Below are 17,374 nucleotides of genomic sequence, written 5' to 3' on the forward strand. Positions count from 1 at the left end.
CGGATTTCCCTGCCAGGAACAATGTCTTTCCAGCTACCAGCAGCTCTGAGTTTCTTTGGCTCTTCCTACTTCTGTCACCCATTACTCATGACCCTTGGTCAGAGAGGCCAGGGTAAACATGGGAAGACCAAGATGTACAGCTAAACCCCAAATCTTTTATTTTATTTTTCTTGAGGTAGAAGATTTCAACTCAGTCACCTATGAATCCCTTGGACAATGGAGCTAATGTCAAAAGGGCCCATTGAGGGGCACCTGGGTGGCTCAGTTGGTTAAGCAACCGACTTCTGCTCAGGTCATGATCTCATGGTTTGTGAGTTTGAGCCCCATGTTGGGCTCTGTGCTGACTGCTCAGAGCCTGGAGCCTGCTTTGGATTCTGTTTCTTCCTCTCTCTCTCTGCCCCTCTCTTGCTTGTGCACATGCTCTCTCGCTCTCAAAATAAACAAACAAACTTAAAAAAAAAATAAAAGGGCTCATTGAAAGTTCAGCATTTCAGATCTCCTGCCTGACTTCCTACAATGTGTCACAGCAGACCATCACTTCCTGATCTATGCAGCATGAAATATGAATTCCTGCCATTCAGATTCTTTACAGTCTGGTTCCAATACTGTTCCCATCTTAGAACTAGCCACATCCTTACTTTAGCTTCTGCTTAATTGGATTGCTTTACTTTCTATTTTCCTAGGCCACTTCTGCCACTATGCCACTACTGTACTGATCTCTCCTAAAATAGCTCCCCTTCTCTCTGACTGTTCAAAGGCTTTCTATCCATTAGGATGAATTTAATTCCAGGACCTCCATGGCCACTCTCATCCACAGGTATCTTTCTCTCTATAGCATGCCTTGTTTTGACTATTTACTTAATGCCTGATTGTATGTATATGTCATAACCTATAGGCTTATATGCTGATTAGAATTGGCAGATTTTAGATTGGAATTCTAGTGTCGCCTGGAATGGAAAGCCCAGGAAGTCAAGGGTCATGCATTATCTTCTTTGTGACTCCTATAGTATTAAGTAGTATGTCCTATATGTAAGAGGGGCCAGGAAGTACTTATTGATTGAAGGAATAATAATCCACTATTGAAAAAGCAGAGCCTTGGCAATATTTATTAGTGAATCCAGTGACCTTTCAAGGACATTCTCTGGCTAAGCAGTGCAATATGAGGTAATAATTAAAGTTATTCTCAGGTCCCAAAGGGAGCTCAGAGAATATCACTCCATTGAAGTTCCCTGGAGCCTTCTAGAATGTCAGCTTAACCCAGCTTCCATGTTGGGTTGCTTCCACAGTTTTAGATTTCTTGGGATTCTATGTTATGAACTCAGAAGACCTGATTTTTATGATTGTCATCCCAAAATAGCCTTCATATTCATACTCAGTAAGTACTTGATGATTTGATTAAGCCAGAACAGTGTGTCTAACCTTTTATTAGAGAATTTAGGTTTTGAACAATGCATTTGAAACTCCATGAGTACCTGAAACATATAATCAGTGGTCACAAAACTTTTTCTTTAAATAGTGGCTTTGGCTTTTGTAAACCTCTAAATATAATTGTTATTTTTTTATTTTTTTCACTTTTATAAAACTTGATAAAAAATAGTATTTCAAACTGTACAGTCACCAGAAGTACACAGATACCAAAAATGCACACATTTCACTTGGTATCTCCTAAATATAATTTTTAGATAAATATGATTAATAAAATGAAGACTCAAATATCATGATATTTTTTTTTTTTAATTTTTTTTCAACGTTTATTTATTTTTGGGACAGAGAGAGACAGAGCATGAACGGGGGGAGGGGCAGAGAGAGGGAGACACAGAATCGGAAACAGGCTCCAGGCTCTGAGCCATCAGCCCAGAGCCCGACGCGGGGCTCGAACTCACGGACCGCGAGATCGTGACCTGGCTGAAGTCGGACGCTTAACTGACTGCGCCACCCAGGCGCCCTCAAATATCATGATATTTTAGCACAAAAGGAGGAATACAAAAAATCAGGGGGAAAAATCAGTGATTTTTGCATGTAGCTTATAGAGGGGCTTTGAAGTTCTTTCAAAAGAGAACTTTAAGAAATGTGTTAAATTATAGAATCATTACTGTAATAACAAAAGCTTCCACTTAGTGAGCGTTTGCTGTGAGTCATTAAGTATTGGATACCCAAAATCTCATTTAATCCTAAAAGCAACTCTGTGAAGAGGGATTTTATTAGCTCCATCTTAGGGTCATGGAGGTTAGAGGCATGTACCCGGAGGTTACAATAGTTAGCCTGGATTTAAACACAGATTTGTTAAACTCCAAAGCCCATGTGTCACTATCATGACCACCTTGGTGGACAAACACTTGATTGGACGTGTTTAATTGTGTATGTTTTAAAATTTTTTTTTTTTTTAAATTTTTTTTTTTCAACGTTTATTTATTTTTGGGACAGAGAGAGACAGAGCATGAACGGGGAAGGGGCAGAGAGAGAGGGAGACACAGAATCAGAAACAGGCTCCAGGCTCTGAGCCATCAGCCCAGAGCCCGACGCGGGGCTCGAACTCACGGACCACGAGATCGTGACCTGGCTGAAGTCGGACGCTTAACCGACTGCGCCACCCAGGCGCCCCTAAAATTTTTTTTAAAAAAGTTTACTTATTTATTTTGAGAGAGACAGAGACAGCATGAGTGGTGGAAAGAGCAGAGAGAGAGGGAGACAGAATTCCAAGCAGGTTCTGCACTGCCAGCACAGAGCCCAATGTGGGGCTTGAACCTCTAAAACCACAAGATCATGACCTGAGCTAACACTAGAGTTGGATGCTTAAGTGACTGAGACACCCACGTACTGTGCCCTGCTCCGCCTTTCCTTTTATGACAAGTTCCTAACAGACGGCTGTAAAGTGTCTGCTCCCCTCCCTCAATTCACAGTTGCTCAAAAATTGTTTGGGGCGCTTGGGTGGCTTAGTCGATTGGGTGTCAGACTTCTGCTCAGGTCATGATCTTGCGGTTCGTGGGTTTGAGCCCCACATTGGGCTCTGTGCTGACCACTCAGAGCCTGGCGCCTGCTTCAGATTCTGTGTCTCCCTCTCTCTGCCCCTCCCCTGCTCACACTCTTTCTCTCTCAAAAAATAAAAGCTTTTAGAAAAGTTTAAAAAGTAATTGTTCTCAGTGCTCTATTGTCACATGTAGAAGGCAGGGTCTTTAAGCTGAAGGAATTGAAAATCCTGAGCAGCTTCTAGATGAGCCACCTTGAAAGTGACAAATGAGAGTTCTTATTAGTTAGGATCTGGAGGAATATGTCACTTGCCTGTCATCATGGTACTGCCTTTCTTCTGTCTTTGGAGTGACTGTATTTGCTCCTAATCCTCTTAGTTATGGATTTAATTTAACGGAACAATGTATTAAGAACCTCTCATGTGGAAGTTGCTAGGACAAACCCTTGGCAGGAGCAATGAGGGTCTGGGGTGGGGGGCATGGAGTGACATGGAGTAGGGGGCGTGGAGGTGGGAATTTGAGGGAGGATGCAAAAATGAATATGTGATCTTGATCTCAACTTATAAATTGTAGAGAAGACTGGACAGTGAGACTATATGTAAGTATGATAATGGTGGGGGTGGAGGGAGGTATAGACACAGTCCTTTGGGAACATAGGGGAGAGAGCAGGTTATTTTGTCTGGGAGAGCTGGAGAAGCTGGAGAAGCTTTCATGGAGGATGGGATATTTGAGCTCCCTCTTGGAGGATGGGCAGGTCCCTGACCAAGGAAGGACGGAATAACAGCAGGAAAAACATGAAGTAAGAGTGGCTTAATAGCTAAGGTGAGAGTGAGGTGTGTGTACAGGTGTTGGGGTAGGCAGGAGCAGGGGTGGGGATTGTTGCAGGAGAGGTAAAGACACTTGAATATCCTCTTACAGAGTTTAGATTTTATACGGGCAATGGGAGTCACTGAAGCCTTTAAAATTTTTTTAAATATTTTATTTATTTTTTCTTGAGAGAGACAGTAAGGAGGGGAGGGGCAGAAAGAGAGAAGGACAGAGGACCTGAAGCGGGCTCTGCGCTGACAGGCCGACAGCAGCAAGTCCAATGTGGGGGCTTGAACTCATGAAACGCGAGATCATGACCTGAGCTGAAGTCAGACACTCAACCGACTGAGCCAGCCAGGTGCCCTAGTCACTGAAGACTTTCGAGTTGGGGTGTAGCATCTTTCCAAATTTCCATTTTCCAGAGATGGTTCTTTTATATGTACAGTTATTGGATGGTGTTGGCTCTACTATGTGGTTTGAGTTGTACTTTTTCCTTTTCAGGGGAGCCTTCTCAAGGAAAAGAAACTTACTGTGTTTTTATCCTCTTTTGCCAGGGTTTAGTTTATTTTCTATTTACCATTTCCCCTCTCTTTCTTCCGATGCTTTTGGCAAGGCAAGGGTTAGACCATTAGTTCTTTCTACTGGCATCTGAGTCAGGTATTTGACTCATATTTGCACATGACTATTCTTTTTGGTGAGTGAGATGGGTCATCACTGTCTATGGGTTGAAAGCTCAAGAAAGTTTAGGAATAAAAAACTTGTGGAAAAAGGCACGTAGTCAAAGAGGTGGGACATGCATCAAAGCACAAGACAGCACATTGTGGATTGAGAGAGATCTCAAAATAGAAGGTGCTTCTCTTGGGATTCACACCACAGGCCTTGGCAGGCAGCCCACCCTTATCACCATTAATTTTTAGAGTTTGGAATTGGGCACTACAGTCTGGTGTTAAGCTGTTAACCTCTAGCATCAAGGCCACAGTTGCTGGGAAGAATTCCTCTTTCAAGCTGTGGCCTCATCAGAGTTCTTCATCTGGACACACCACAAAGGGCGAATGTTCTTAAATCCATTCCCATGATTCTGGGATGCTATATATACTCAGGCACCTTCCACTCTTTTACTCCAGACCTGCACACCCAGAGAAGAGCCTTCTTGCACTGGATCATGGTGCTGAAGCAGTGTGTGTGAGTGTGTACGAGTGTGTGTGTGTGTGTGTGTGCACAGCAGTATGTAGCTCTCTGTATGCATAGGACGAGAACCATTTTCCAGGCCTTTTGTTTTCTATTTCCAGAGAGAATGAAACCTGAGACAATGTGCATAGTCTGAGGAAATTAGGGACATTTCTAGAACCTGGCTTTTTACAGAAGAAATCTGCTCCAGATCTAGAGACACGTTTTGGCTTTCAGATTCGAGAGTTGTTCAGATTTTGCCCAGTTTTCCTTGCTTTGTGCTGTGAAGTTACACCCAAGCCATCAGCAGAGGGCTCCCTCAACCTTAGGAGCTGGTATTGATGCTTGGAAGGCTAAGCAACGTAAATGAGGGAAGAAATGCAGATCTGACTGTGAGTTTAAAATCCAATGCCCCAAAGTGCTTTTGTAGAGAAGAAACCCTAACCCATCCTGAAAACAGACCACTTCAGCAAGAAAGTATTTGCTAGCGTTTACATGAAATGACACTGTTTAAATTCCTGGATCAAGGTCAGCATAATGTTTATGCTCAGAGTAACACGTAGCTAAGTTATCCTTCAGAGAACCTGAGAAGCAGAGCAACTCCCTGACCAATGGTTTAATTGTTTCTGGACTGGTGGCTCAACGGTTCCTAAATATTGAATCACAGCACCATCAATCACCATGGGTCCCTGGTCTGAACCAAAGCTCTGCAGATGCCAAATCCCTATGTGGCATTTGCCCAGATCCATGTTGGCTAGACATTAAGGGTGCCTGATTGATAAAGCACAATGTGAAGGTATAGTGGTCCCAATCTGTTGGGGCAGCTGGAACTGGCTAACTGCTCTAAATTAAAGTTGGGCAAGTTGCATGGTAAAAATGGGATCAGGAAAAGGAAACAGGACCCTGCTGAAACAACATCCATCTAAAGTTAGTATCTCTTGAGACTGTTCTGATTTTCCACCATGAAGACAGAGCAGCCTAGGATCCAATGCCAGGTATTAGAATCCTTGCTTGGAATTTGCTAGACAACCTCTGTCCTGGTTTTATTAACTGACTCTTGTCCCTCAGCTCTAGGGAAATAATCACATTCCTTTATCATAACTTCATTTGAGATGTGTTACAGTGAATGTTACTACATTCACTGTATTGTGTTGGACACTGAATGTGTTGGACATCAGGTATGCTTGGGAATTACAGTGGAACACCCTAGATTCCTTGACCACATTTGGGAGGTATCTTGGTCTTTTATTTGGGGGCAGTGGGGACATACGTGGTTAGTAGGTGAGGTTTTCTGCCTTTTCAAATTCCAGGGAAGCGAAGGCAGCATACTGTGAGCAACATCGGCCTCCCACCTGCCTTACATAGAAACGTATTGACCACAGTGAGCGACAAGAGCAAATAGCCACCAGGCAGGCTACAGCACTGAGCGCTGAGTGGGCTTGAGGGAGAGTAGGGTTTGTGAGGTCACGGTTTAAACAATCATGATCTGGAGACTTTTCCAAGAAGAAGCATGTGTCTTCCTTGTGATAGAAAAGCAAACGCATACGAGGAGAAACCGTTGGGAAGCCACTCCAGGCTACTGCAGTGGGAAACTCAAGAGTTTCTGTTTGTACTGGCTTCCTTCATTCAGATGGTTCCCATCAGCTACATTCAGATTGATTCCATTTGCAAAGCTCTCCTGGCAGTCTTGGTGGAGGAGGCTCGGTGGCAGCATCTCTGGCATTTTCTGAGCCTGCCCAGGCCTTGCTCCTCTTGTGTCGTTTCTTGGCTCTTGGGCTCCTAAGCAGAAACTGGCTAAGCAACCGCTGCTGCTGAACAAAATCAAATGTAAAACAGAACATTGGAACACCAAACGAAGAGACTTTTCTAAATGTGGGGGGCGGGAATGCAGTGAAGAACAGTGAGGGATCAGGAAAGGGAGGGGCTTCCTTAGAAGCAGACTGAATCATGCTCTGGTGAGGGTTTGTCATTGACCTATCTTGTCAGCATCCTCGATAACTGTGCCAGATCAAAGGTTACATCTTTTTTACTCTTCAGTCTCACTAATGGATGCAATATAAAAGATTTGGGTCCTATTCAGGACCATTCTCTCATTTTCTGGCCCTTACGAGAGTTTGTGACCCATGACACCCTGACACCACTTATTTTTTTCCCCTAATCCTTCAACTTAGCCTCATTGCCTCTTATCACCTTCCTTCTGGACATCCATTCTCCCAGCTCCACTGTTTTACATGTGACCCATCTATTATTCCTCCACTCGATGCTAACTGTTCTGGTACTGTGAGTGAGGATGCTTCTCGTCCCGTTCTTTACACCACCACAGCAGGGAGAAGACACCCAGTGGGAGACATTTCCAATCCTTCTCTTCCCACTGCTGAGACTGGGCAAAAGGGTGCTGCTGTCCATAGACCGTGTCTGTCCTGCCCAGAGACTGATGGCAAGTGTTCTGTTGTTTCTATCCTTCCCAGCACTGTCTGGATTTGATTCTCCCCCCTCCACCCCATGTAGGTCATGGAGTCTGAACTTAGGGTGGGGACATAAGTATTAGAAAATGGGGAGCCCATTGACTCTTGGTCCAAGAGTTATCTAGTCCAGTAATGCTGATGTACACACACACACTTGCACACACACATACATGCACACACAATGCGGGCTCATTGTCACACAGTTCAAAATTGAAAAGGCACAAAAGGGCAGAGAGTGAAGTCTTCCAGCATTCCTGTTCTCCCAGCTTCTTAGTCCCCCCTGTAGAGTTAACCAGTGTTTGCAGTGTCTTATATGTCCTTCCAGACATACTTTATAAGTACATTAGCAAATAATACATACAAACGTGTGCACATACACCTTGTGGTTTTTTCATCTTTTTAAATGGCTGCAGGGTATTTCATTGAATGAATTTCCACAATTAATGAGTCCCATCTGGATGGGCATCTCGTAGTTTCCAGTCTTTTGCTACTATAAAAAAATAAAATTGACGTTTAGTCCTCAAATCTTATGTTTATTTCCCAAAAGCTCAGTACTCAGAGGGGAGAGGAGTGTGGTCTGCACTTTACATGGCACTGTATTTAAAGTCCTGGACCACTGAGTCAAACATGTCCAGGCTTGCGCTTTTGTTCTAATTCTCTCCAATGTGCCATCATGTAAAGAATTATGCTGTGAGTTCTGGTGTTCAATAAATTAGGTAAGTCTATTCTTTTCTTTCTCCTCTCTGCCTACATCCTCCTCCAACCCAAGGGTTTGTTTGTAACCAGAGTGCCTTTCCAGCAAGTGGTGCCCCCAAGCTCCTAATACTTAAAGCACTAAATTCCCTCCATTTCTGTAGAATGTGATAATTGGCAAAACACCTTCATATAACATTCTTTCCTTTGATTCTTATGCAAATTTTCTAAGGACATTTTCTAGATGAAGAAACTGAGGCTCAGAAGGACTATGTGGCTTGCCCATGGTCACCTAATTGATGAGTGACAGGCACAAAACTTGAAGCCAGATCATCTAATATCAGCCTACTTCTTTCTAATACACACATGAACCCCTTTGCCATATATGTGACATCAGAATCAGTGGGCAGTTTGGAACATGGTGGGAGACTGGAGTTCTAGCAAATTCACCCCCAAATTTCATTTCCATCAGCAGATATATTGAGACTATTCAGACAAGAGGAATTATGGACTAATTTCCCGGCATCGATAGAATATCCACTGAGGTAGTTCACAACATGATGAGGGCATTGCCAGTTGTCCAGGGAGTAGGAGAAAGTATGGTGGGAGAAGTACCAGGGCTGGAAACCTTTGATCTTGAAGTACAGGTTTAACGTGGAAGTCAGGGCATGGGCTTGCAAGACAGGGGACAGGAAGAGAGGCAAAGAATGCATGCAGATCAAGTGTCTGCTGTGCTATGCTCACCCATTAATCACTCACCAAACTTGGGAAGGATCCATGCAGAGGTATGACAAGGGTGCCCTCGTTTTCTCAGTGAGTGACAGTGTGGGGTGATGGTGGTGCTGGAGTGGTGGGACTATCTCTACTCCACCCAACAGGTAGAGGGAGTTCGCTAGGGCGGCAAGCGGCTGTGTAACTGGTGACACCTAGTGCGGAGTGGTAGACACCAAACTTGTCACAACATCCTCCCTCCAGGAAGGAAGGACTCAGGTCAAGCTCATGTATGTGGCTCTTTCCTCTCTTGGATACATTTTTTTCCAGCTCCTAGGAGCTCAGGCTTCTGGCAGTTTTATTGCATCTGGTCGCTAGGCATCTTTAGATGTGCCACCTCTGCTGCGGTGTCTGAACAAGGTCCAGTGCCACTGCCCCAACGTGGCAGGGATGTGGAAGAAGACAGGAGCACTGGACACACTCCTGAAGGGGAAAGGGGAGCTTTCCAGGGGCCACCATTGAGAGAGACACAGGACAGAGAGGTAGGGGCTGGGTTATTACAGGCTCAGATGCTATGCCAAGGGCTTAGGAAATTATTCTAGAGGCAAAGGGAATCATGATGGAACTTTGGGGAAAGGAATAATGAGACTAAGTATGCATTTGAGAGACACCACTCCGTCAGCAATTCACTCATTTGTTCCCTGAACACTGAGAGCACACACTATGGATCCCACCCCCGAATTCATATGTTGTAGCCCCGACCTCCAGTGTGATGGTATTTGGAGATGGGGCCTTTAGGAGGAAGTAGGTTTAGATGAAGTCACAAAGGTAGGGCCTTCATGATATTTCTGTCCATATGGGAAAAGACTCCAGAGAGCTTGTGTTCTCACTCTCTCCCCAGAATTGTGTACAAAGGTGGCTATCTACAAGCCAGATAGTAGGTCCCCACCAGGAACTGATCAGGCTGGCACCCTGGTCTCTCCAGAAACATCTGTTGTTTAAGCCACCCTGTCCATGGTACTTCATTAGGGCAGCCCGAGCCAATGGAGACAGCACACAACCAGGTGGCTGGCACTATCTTGGCTCTGGATATCCAGCAGTGAACCAAGAGTCCTCATCCTCATGGAGGTTGCAGTCTAGTTGGGGAGGAGAGGGAGGCATGGCATGAACAATGCACATAAGACATTTGCAATTACTTTTATGAAAGAGAGTAATGGGGCCTTATTTAGACTGGGGAAAATGGGGGAGGACTTCCTGAGGACATGACTTTCAACCTGGGACCCTGAGGATGAGTCGAAGAGAGTCAGGAATTGGCAGAGGAAAGAACATCCCAGGCTTGGGAAGGGCATGTGTAAAGCCCTTGGATGAGAAAGGGCTTGGTGAGTAACTGACAAGACACAAATGTCACCAGAGGAGAAGAGTCACGTAAAATAAGACTGGGAGCTGTTATGGGATAGTACACTTAGGAACTTGGTGGTCTTGTTAAGAGTTTTAGATTTAGGGGCACCTGCGTGGCTCAGCTGGTTAAACATCAGACTCTGGCTCAGGTCATAATCTCACAGTTCATGAGTTTGAGCCCACTTCAGGTGAGCCCCACTTCTCTTTCTCTCCTTCTCTCTCTCTCCCTCTTTAACCCTCATGGGATTCTCTCTCTCTCTCTCTCAAAAACCAAAAAGAGTTTTAGATTTATATTCTTAGTGCATTGGTGAGCCATTATAAGGTTTAAATGAAATGAAGTGATCCAATTTTCATATTTAAAAGATGACTCTGAATAATATGAGCATCAGATTGGAGGGATGTCAAACAGAATGAGAGAGGCCTATTCTGAGGGATGTTGTAGCCATCCTAGGGGTATGATGACCCTGAGCAGCAGTGGGAGTAGAGGGGAGTGGTTGCATTTGGGGGCCAGTGGATAGGATGGGTGGGAAGAAGGAGAAACAGAGGATAGGTCATAGTCACAGCAGCTGGGAGGAAGAGGGTGAGTTTGAGGACACTGAGTCTGGTGGAAGTTGGAAACACATGGGCCTGTGTTTCAGGAGCCAGCTCCAGCCAGAAAGCAGTGACTACAGCAGGCCTGCCACTGCTGTCCTTAGAAAGACCTGATTGCACGGTGGGCCCTTGGCTGGTGTCTGAGAACTTGGCTCTCAGAGTGTCCCAGTCAACAGTTGACTGATAAGGCCAGTTCCCTGTGGCTAGACTGTTTGTGCAGACGATATGATTTATGCTGAACACCTACTTTCCTTCTGGAAGTCTGGAATTTTTGTACGTGCTAGGCATAGGTAGCTTAGTAGACTGGCCACCAATTAAAACATTGGGCACTGAGTCTCTCACGGGCTTCCCCAAGCAGAAATATCACACACATGTTTTAGAGAAAGACTATGCTTTGTGTATCCCCTCACGGAGGAAGAGAGCACAAAGAAGCCTCATGTGGATTCTTCCAGACTCTGACTGTGTCTTTGTCCCTTATAATTCAGCAGTGTCTCTGCAAGAAACCTCAGCCATGAGAACAGCTACAAGCTAAGTCCTGTGAGTTCTTCAGTGTGTTTCCAAATGTGGGGTGGTCTCGGGGACCCCTGACACAGCCTCAGGATTTAAATTTGGAAGTGATCAGCATGTGGAAAAAACTGAAACAATGGGAGCATATGAGATCACCCAGGAAGACTGAAGACTGAGTAGAACCCTGAGGATCTCCACAACTATGAAGGAGGGCCAGAACTCAGGCAGTAGGAGAGAGGAATGTCAGCTGGATTTAGCACAAGGTCATTGACAACCTTGGCAAGTCAGTCCCTGTGGGCAGTTGTGGAGAGAGCTGGATTATTAGGGGATGAGGGGGAGAGCAATTCTCCCAAGCTTGACTATAGAAGGAGCAGAGAGGAACGTGGGGGGTGATGTATTGAGGTAGGAAAAAACTTGATCATTTGTTTCTTCATTTATAAGGTGCTTGCTTTATGTAAGCCAACACAACACTGCTGTGGGTCCAGCAGAGAAAACAGGAAGGACTCCCAGTGTGCTGCATATTTGAAACGTGAACTGCACAATGCCATGAAGGTGTTTAACCCAGCGTGGGGGCTTCTTTGAGGAAGTGACCTTGACTCTGGAGCTTGAAGAATAAGTAGGAGTTTGTTGAAGTGAGGAGAAGAGAAAAGGGAAAAAGGACTTTTCAGGACAAGGGAATAATGCCGATGGATGTCCAGAGGGAATGAAGAGTGCACACTGAGAGAGGGGAGTGTGAAGAGATAGGGCTGCAACATGGCAGCAGCAAGATGAGGCAGTGCCTTCAGACTCTCATGGGAAGGAAGCAGCAGAGAGGTAGAAGCTAAATCTACAGGAGAGGGCTTGAAAAGATGGAGGGCTGTGGTTTCCAGAAAGAATTAATTCTGATAGTAGGGAAATACCTCGTCATGTAACAGAAACAGGAAGAAAGGATGAGTTTTAAAAGAACAGGTATAGCCATAGGTAAGGCCTTAGGATTGGTGGCAAGAAATTGAGCATTCTTATATGATGGCTTTCGTTTTTTTGTAGGGTATGTTTTTCTCCCCTCCCACCCATCCCCTTTCTTGAGATCTAGCATATTTTGAGGCTGAGGAAACAGAAGGGGCCTTTGGTAAATAACTCCAGGTGGAGAAGAGGGGGACATTCTTTCAGCATTACAGCACATCAGAGATAGGCTAGCAGGAGGCCAAAGTTAGTGTGGTGGAGTCTATTGTCTTTAAGATATATTATCCTTGGACCTATCCCTGTGAGGGCTCTTTCCTTCTTCACCTCCTCCACCCTTGAGATCTGAAGCTCCATGTAGCGGTGACTCTACATGGAATGGAATGACTGATAAATCCTGCCAGGGGCCAAGCCCAAGAAAAGGCATTTCTCTGGGTAGAAAAGGCACCTACTCTGTGGAGAACGGAGGGGTCAACCAGGATGACGGGATGGGGAAATTGAGCCATATGTGAGTCCTGGATGTCTAGACTTGATATGCCATGACCTTTGGAAGAGTTGAGAGATTAATTTAATAAGGTAGAGAGATTATCTTCTGTATCTTCACCTTCCTGTAGACTTGACAGCAATTGGAATATAGCTTCTGAATCCAAAATAAGGTAGAATTCTAATGTTCCTTTAGATTCATGTCTGTACCTTGACCTGTTAATTGTGAGACTGTCCTCTCTCTCCCTTCTATCATGGGAGATGCAGTTTTGGGTACCACTTGGTAGTAGGAGGTAAGGTCATATACTCATAGTAAGGGGAAATGTGGTAGGATCATGAGTTTTAGGACAGTGGAGAGAGTGTACAAGAAGCCTGCTTAGGTTGCTGGTCAGAATTTCCACTGGGGCCCCAAACTCTTTAGTGGTACGTGTGTGATTTTCCTCAGTGCTGTGGAGCCTGGTTGTTAACATGATGATGATGGGCATGAAGCAGACAGTTGAGGGGTTCTGGAGTGAGGCTCTGCTTGTTGAGCTCCACGGAATGTCAATGGGACAAGGAAGTTGGGGCTGTTAGGTGACTGAAGTGGAGGTGAGGGAACATGGAATCTAAAGCAGCACGAGGAAAGACAAAGTGGAGACAGAGGAGAAATAAAGACACAGGAATGTGTATATAAGGAGGTAGTCAAAGATCTGGGGGTCCCTTGAATAAATTTAATGGGAGCTGGTGAGAGATCTGGAAGGATAGGAAATTGTGGTCGGTAGTAGGATATTTAAGTTTATGACTTCAGAGATGGAGAAGTTCTGAGTAATAAGCAAGTTCAGGATGTGGCCTTGGGAGGGCCCACATTGACCCTTGTCATCACTGGACCCTCTCCCTGATCCCATGTTCACATGGCTTTTCTCCCTCCTTTCAGCCTCTGATGTGCCTCCTACCTCAGCCTACCCCTTTCCCACTTTCTGGTCCAGCAAGAGGAACTCACAGCATCTTTTCTTCCGGAGAAATTCATTCCACATGTGTCTGATTCATTTGCGTTTACTGAAACTCAAAATCTCCAGTGTCCAAAAACTCTTTCAACTGTTTTTTCCCCTGCCCTTTCTTAGAAACAGGAAGTTGTGTTTGGCTGAGGACAAAGTCTTCCAGTGCCCTTGGGACTTACAAGATGTTTGGGAATGAGGAACGGTGAGGTCTGGGGAAGGCTTCTTTATTCTCTCCTTTCCTGGGGCAAGGGTGTATCTGTCTGTGGTAGCCTGGGCAGCTCATGGGGATGGAAGACTAGCCATAACTTTCCTGTCTCTTCCCACTGAGCCCAAGACCTGAGGGAAAGCATGTGCTAAAAGAGACAGGTGGCTTTGAATGCTCCTATATTTCTCCTTGCACTGGCATCTACTGTTCAGAATATACTTGGATGTTGGTTCTCACCTTTCTCTTCCCAACACTTGGACAGTGTCTTTGAGGAGCTTTTCAATCTAGTTTTTGAGGGGTGTGGGCTGGCTGGCACTCAATTTTAAGTGAGAAAGGCCAACTGTATCTTCAGTGGGATCTCAGAGAAACTCTCCATCTGAAGAAGAATGAACCAGACTGTGAAGGGGCACGTCTACTGTGATAAGTCTGCCCAGGTTGTTGGCAAGCATTAGCCTAGAAAGCAGACAGGTGCCTGGGAAAGGCTGATGGAGTGCCAGTGAGGCAAGGAAAGCATGGAGGTCACAACACCAACACTCTGCTCACTCAGCGCTCCAACATTTAGCTCCCCTGAAGCGTGTTATTTTGTGCCATCTAGAATTTTTTCAGATGTAAGGCAAATATGCCCACAATATATCACTTGAGTGATTATTGAGTGAACCAGCAAAAATGTCAGCTTAGGTGAGTGACTTCTGTCTCTCACAGTCCATAGGCAGCTTTCTTGAAGGACCACAGGAAAACACGCTGTGCCAGAAGGCAGCTTCTCATAGACATACTGTCCTGCAGCCAAGGGCCACTAAAAGAGAGCAAACCCATTTGTATTTCTCAAGGGCAGGAGTACAGCTGTGTCCCTCTCTTCCTCTGTCTCCTGACTGAACTGCACCCATGGGCAGTGCCTTGGGGTGCAGCATGCTGGATGGATACACTTCCCTTTACTTAGGGCATCCCCTCCCACTCTACACAGAGCAGAATCAGGGCGGAGAAGGACAGGTGTCAGGGGCAGTAGCTTAATCTTGCCTAAGATGTTGCCTTCCTCGTCTTCCTTCCTCATGCTTATCCTACCTCATGTTTCATTTTGGCTGCATGTTCAGTAATCTGGCTTCGATGGACTGAAGAGGCACAAGGAAATGATAAGGCTGTGGTAGCTGAAATCTGGAAACCTGAGGGTGATACTACATTTGATTCTCTTTGGTAGATTCCGTATTTCTTTCACTCTTACAAACAACTCCTCATTTCCAACAGTGAAAGGGACACGGCTGCTTACTGGAGGGGCTTGGTGATCTGAGGCAGAGCATGTAGAGAGCAGAGATTGCTGTGGGCTCACAAGCCTCTTTTCCTACGACCAGGGGAGACTCAGACCCTGGGAGTCCTGGGCTATGTGTGAAAGCATATCGCCTTACCACTTTACAGTCTCAAGAATGCAGTGGTGACAAAGCCTCTCTAATTGCCCTGGACCAGAAGTTGAAAATATCAAGACCAAGCAAAAGCCAACATATGCTTAAAAATTTTCCTATTGTTCATGTCTTTTTTTTTTTTTTTTTTTTTTTTTTTTTTGGTTGTCGGTGGGGAGGCCTGGAAAAAATGAAGAAGGATCCAGAGGAAAGCAAGAAGAACTATATGTTTGGATGCTTGGAAAGAAGAACAGTCCTTATTATGAGGGCCCACTGGTTAAAAACCCCAAACACAAAGAACCTAGTGAACATATCAGAGGGACAAGATGTGGGGTTAGTGGGAAGATGGTCCCATTGTCCTTGGACAATGTTCCTGGGAGGGGGATGGTTTGCTAAAGTGGGCTGGGGAACAATAATGTTGCATAGTTTTATAAATTCACAAATCCCTCTGGTCAGCTACAGGGGAATAAAGGGCAGAGAATAAACCCCAGGCAAGGATTCACTTACATTAAAGATGAAAGAAATGAACTTTGATGCTAATGTACCACCTCTGAAATATTTCTGGCAGGTGTTCAGAGGATCCAGATGAATGACCAAGCTACCTGCCGCGTCAGGGCCTTAGGGACTTTAGCAAACACTAGTACCAGTTCCCATCAGGAGCACTAGCAGGAAAACGCAAACTCTCAGCAGAGGAAATGTAGTCTTCCCTTCTCGGGGCTCCAAGGGTGGTTGAGGTTGGCCAGGGGAAATAATGGTGTGGTCTCTCACTGCAGATCTATTTTCTGAGTCCCTGCACTGCAGCTGTTGAGTTTCCAGACACAAACAAGTATGTATTCTGTGAGCCTGGCCGAGCCCACACAGCAAGGAAGAGCCAAGCTGGATTCCATTCTGCTTTGCACATCAGCAGCTCTGCTGCCAGCTGAACTCCAGGGCAAACGCAGTCCCTGCTGTGTAGGGTTGGCACAGCTGGACTGCTCTGGGCAGCGCATGGGGGACACGCTTGGCTTTGCTTATTCTAGGGAGGGTGAGAAATGGAAGGAGATGAGGAGTTGCAGAAACATACATCAGTCTCAACAAAACTGGTGCATGGCAAGGAAGAATCTGGTTTTACTAGCCGTCATCGACATGCCTGTGTGTGTGCTTGTTTATGTTTAGGTAAGCCTGGCCTCCCCCTCACTAGAGTCAGCAGATAGGGAGAAAGTGGTTAACTCCATGTGGAGCTGTGCACCACACGGAGCTGACCAGCAGCGACCTGCTGAGGGCACTGTAGGGGCCAGAATCCAATTTATTTCATTTCCTGCTCCCAGGGCGAGTCCTCCCAGAGGGCACCGTTTCCTCACTCACACCAGGGCTCCCTATAGCATCCTCTCTGCCCATGTCACTAGTTATTTGAGTGAGTCTTGAGAGAAAGCAAAAGGGAGGGACAAAGGGGTCAAAGTGATGAAAAATGGAAGATGCGAATTTATATGTGTTCCTTCTTTTCACTACAATGTCCCTTCTTGATGTCGTCTGTTTCATTGTACCCATTAATGAGCAAGGACTGAGTTCCCTCTACACTAGACCATATGGAAGACTGAACCAGGAAGAGGTGAGGAGATACAGAGTGGAAGGTGGGATTCTGGGGCTCTCAGGTAGGGTTTAGGTAGCAGGTGGGGGATGCAGTTCCATGTAGAAAGGGCTGATTGGGACCATTGCAAGTTGTTGGGGCCAGGAGAATGGTGAGGTGGAGATAAAGTCTGATGTGGAGAGAAGGCACTGAGGTCGTTGGGATGACAGTGCTTAGATATGGGTTCAGCTTTCCTAAGTCCGCAGAGAATCTGGTATCTCTGGCTGGTCAGTATATCAAAGGGAGGCTGTGTATGTTTGCAGAATGGAATGGGATAGTCTTTCTCAAGAATAATGAACCCAGAGGCATCTCACAGCCACTGTTACCTCAGAGTTGGATATTTCCACCAGAGCAGTGGTTCTCAAACCAGCAGTCTCCACATCACCTGGGAACTTGCTGGAAATGCAGATTCTCAGGTTCCCTCTCTAACCCACTGAATCAGTAACACTTGGGGTAGGGCCCAGAAATCTG

The 17,374-nt window shown here is 45.5% G+C and overlaps 1 long non-coding RNA gene across 1 annotated transcript in view; it reads left to right on the top strand.

Annotated features, from left to right (window-relative positions):
• Positions 1 to 425: 425 nt before the first annotated feature.
• The window catches only part of LOC123600947, a 34,598-nt gene continuing 17,649 nt past the window's right edge, over positions 426 to 17,374 (top strand). Inside the window, exon 1 of the long non-coding RNA XR_006713893.1 lies at positions 426 to 1,375. This is a non-coding gene — a long non-coding RNA (uncharacterized LOC123600947). The remainder of the gene's footprint in view (positions 1,376 to 17,374) is intronic.

Source organism: Leopardus geoffroyi, chromosome D1 (genome assembly GCF_018350155.1).
Source record: "Leopardus geoffroyi isolate Oge1 chromosome D1, O.geoffroyi_Oge1_pat1.0, whole genome shotgun sequence".
Lineage (NCBI taxonomy): Eukaryota > Metazoa > Chordata > Mammalia > Carnivora > Felidae > Leopardus > Leopardus geoffroyi.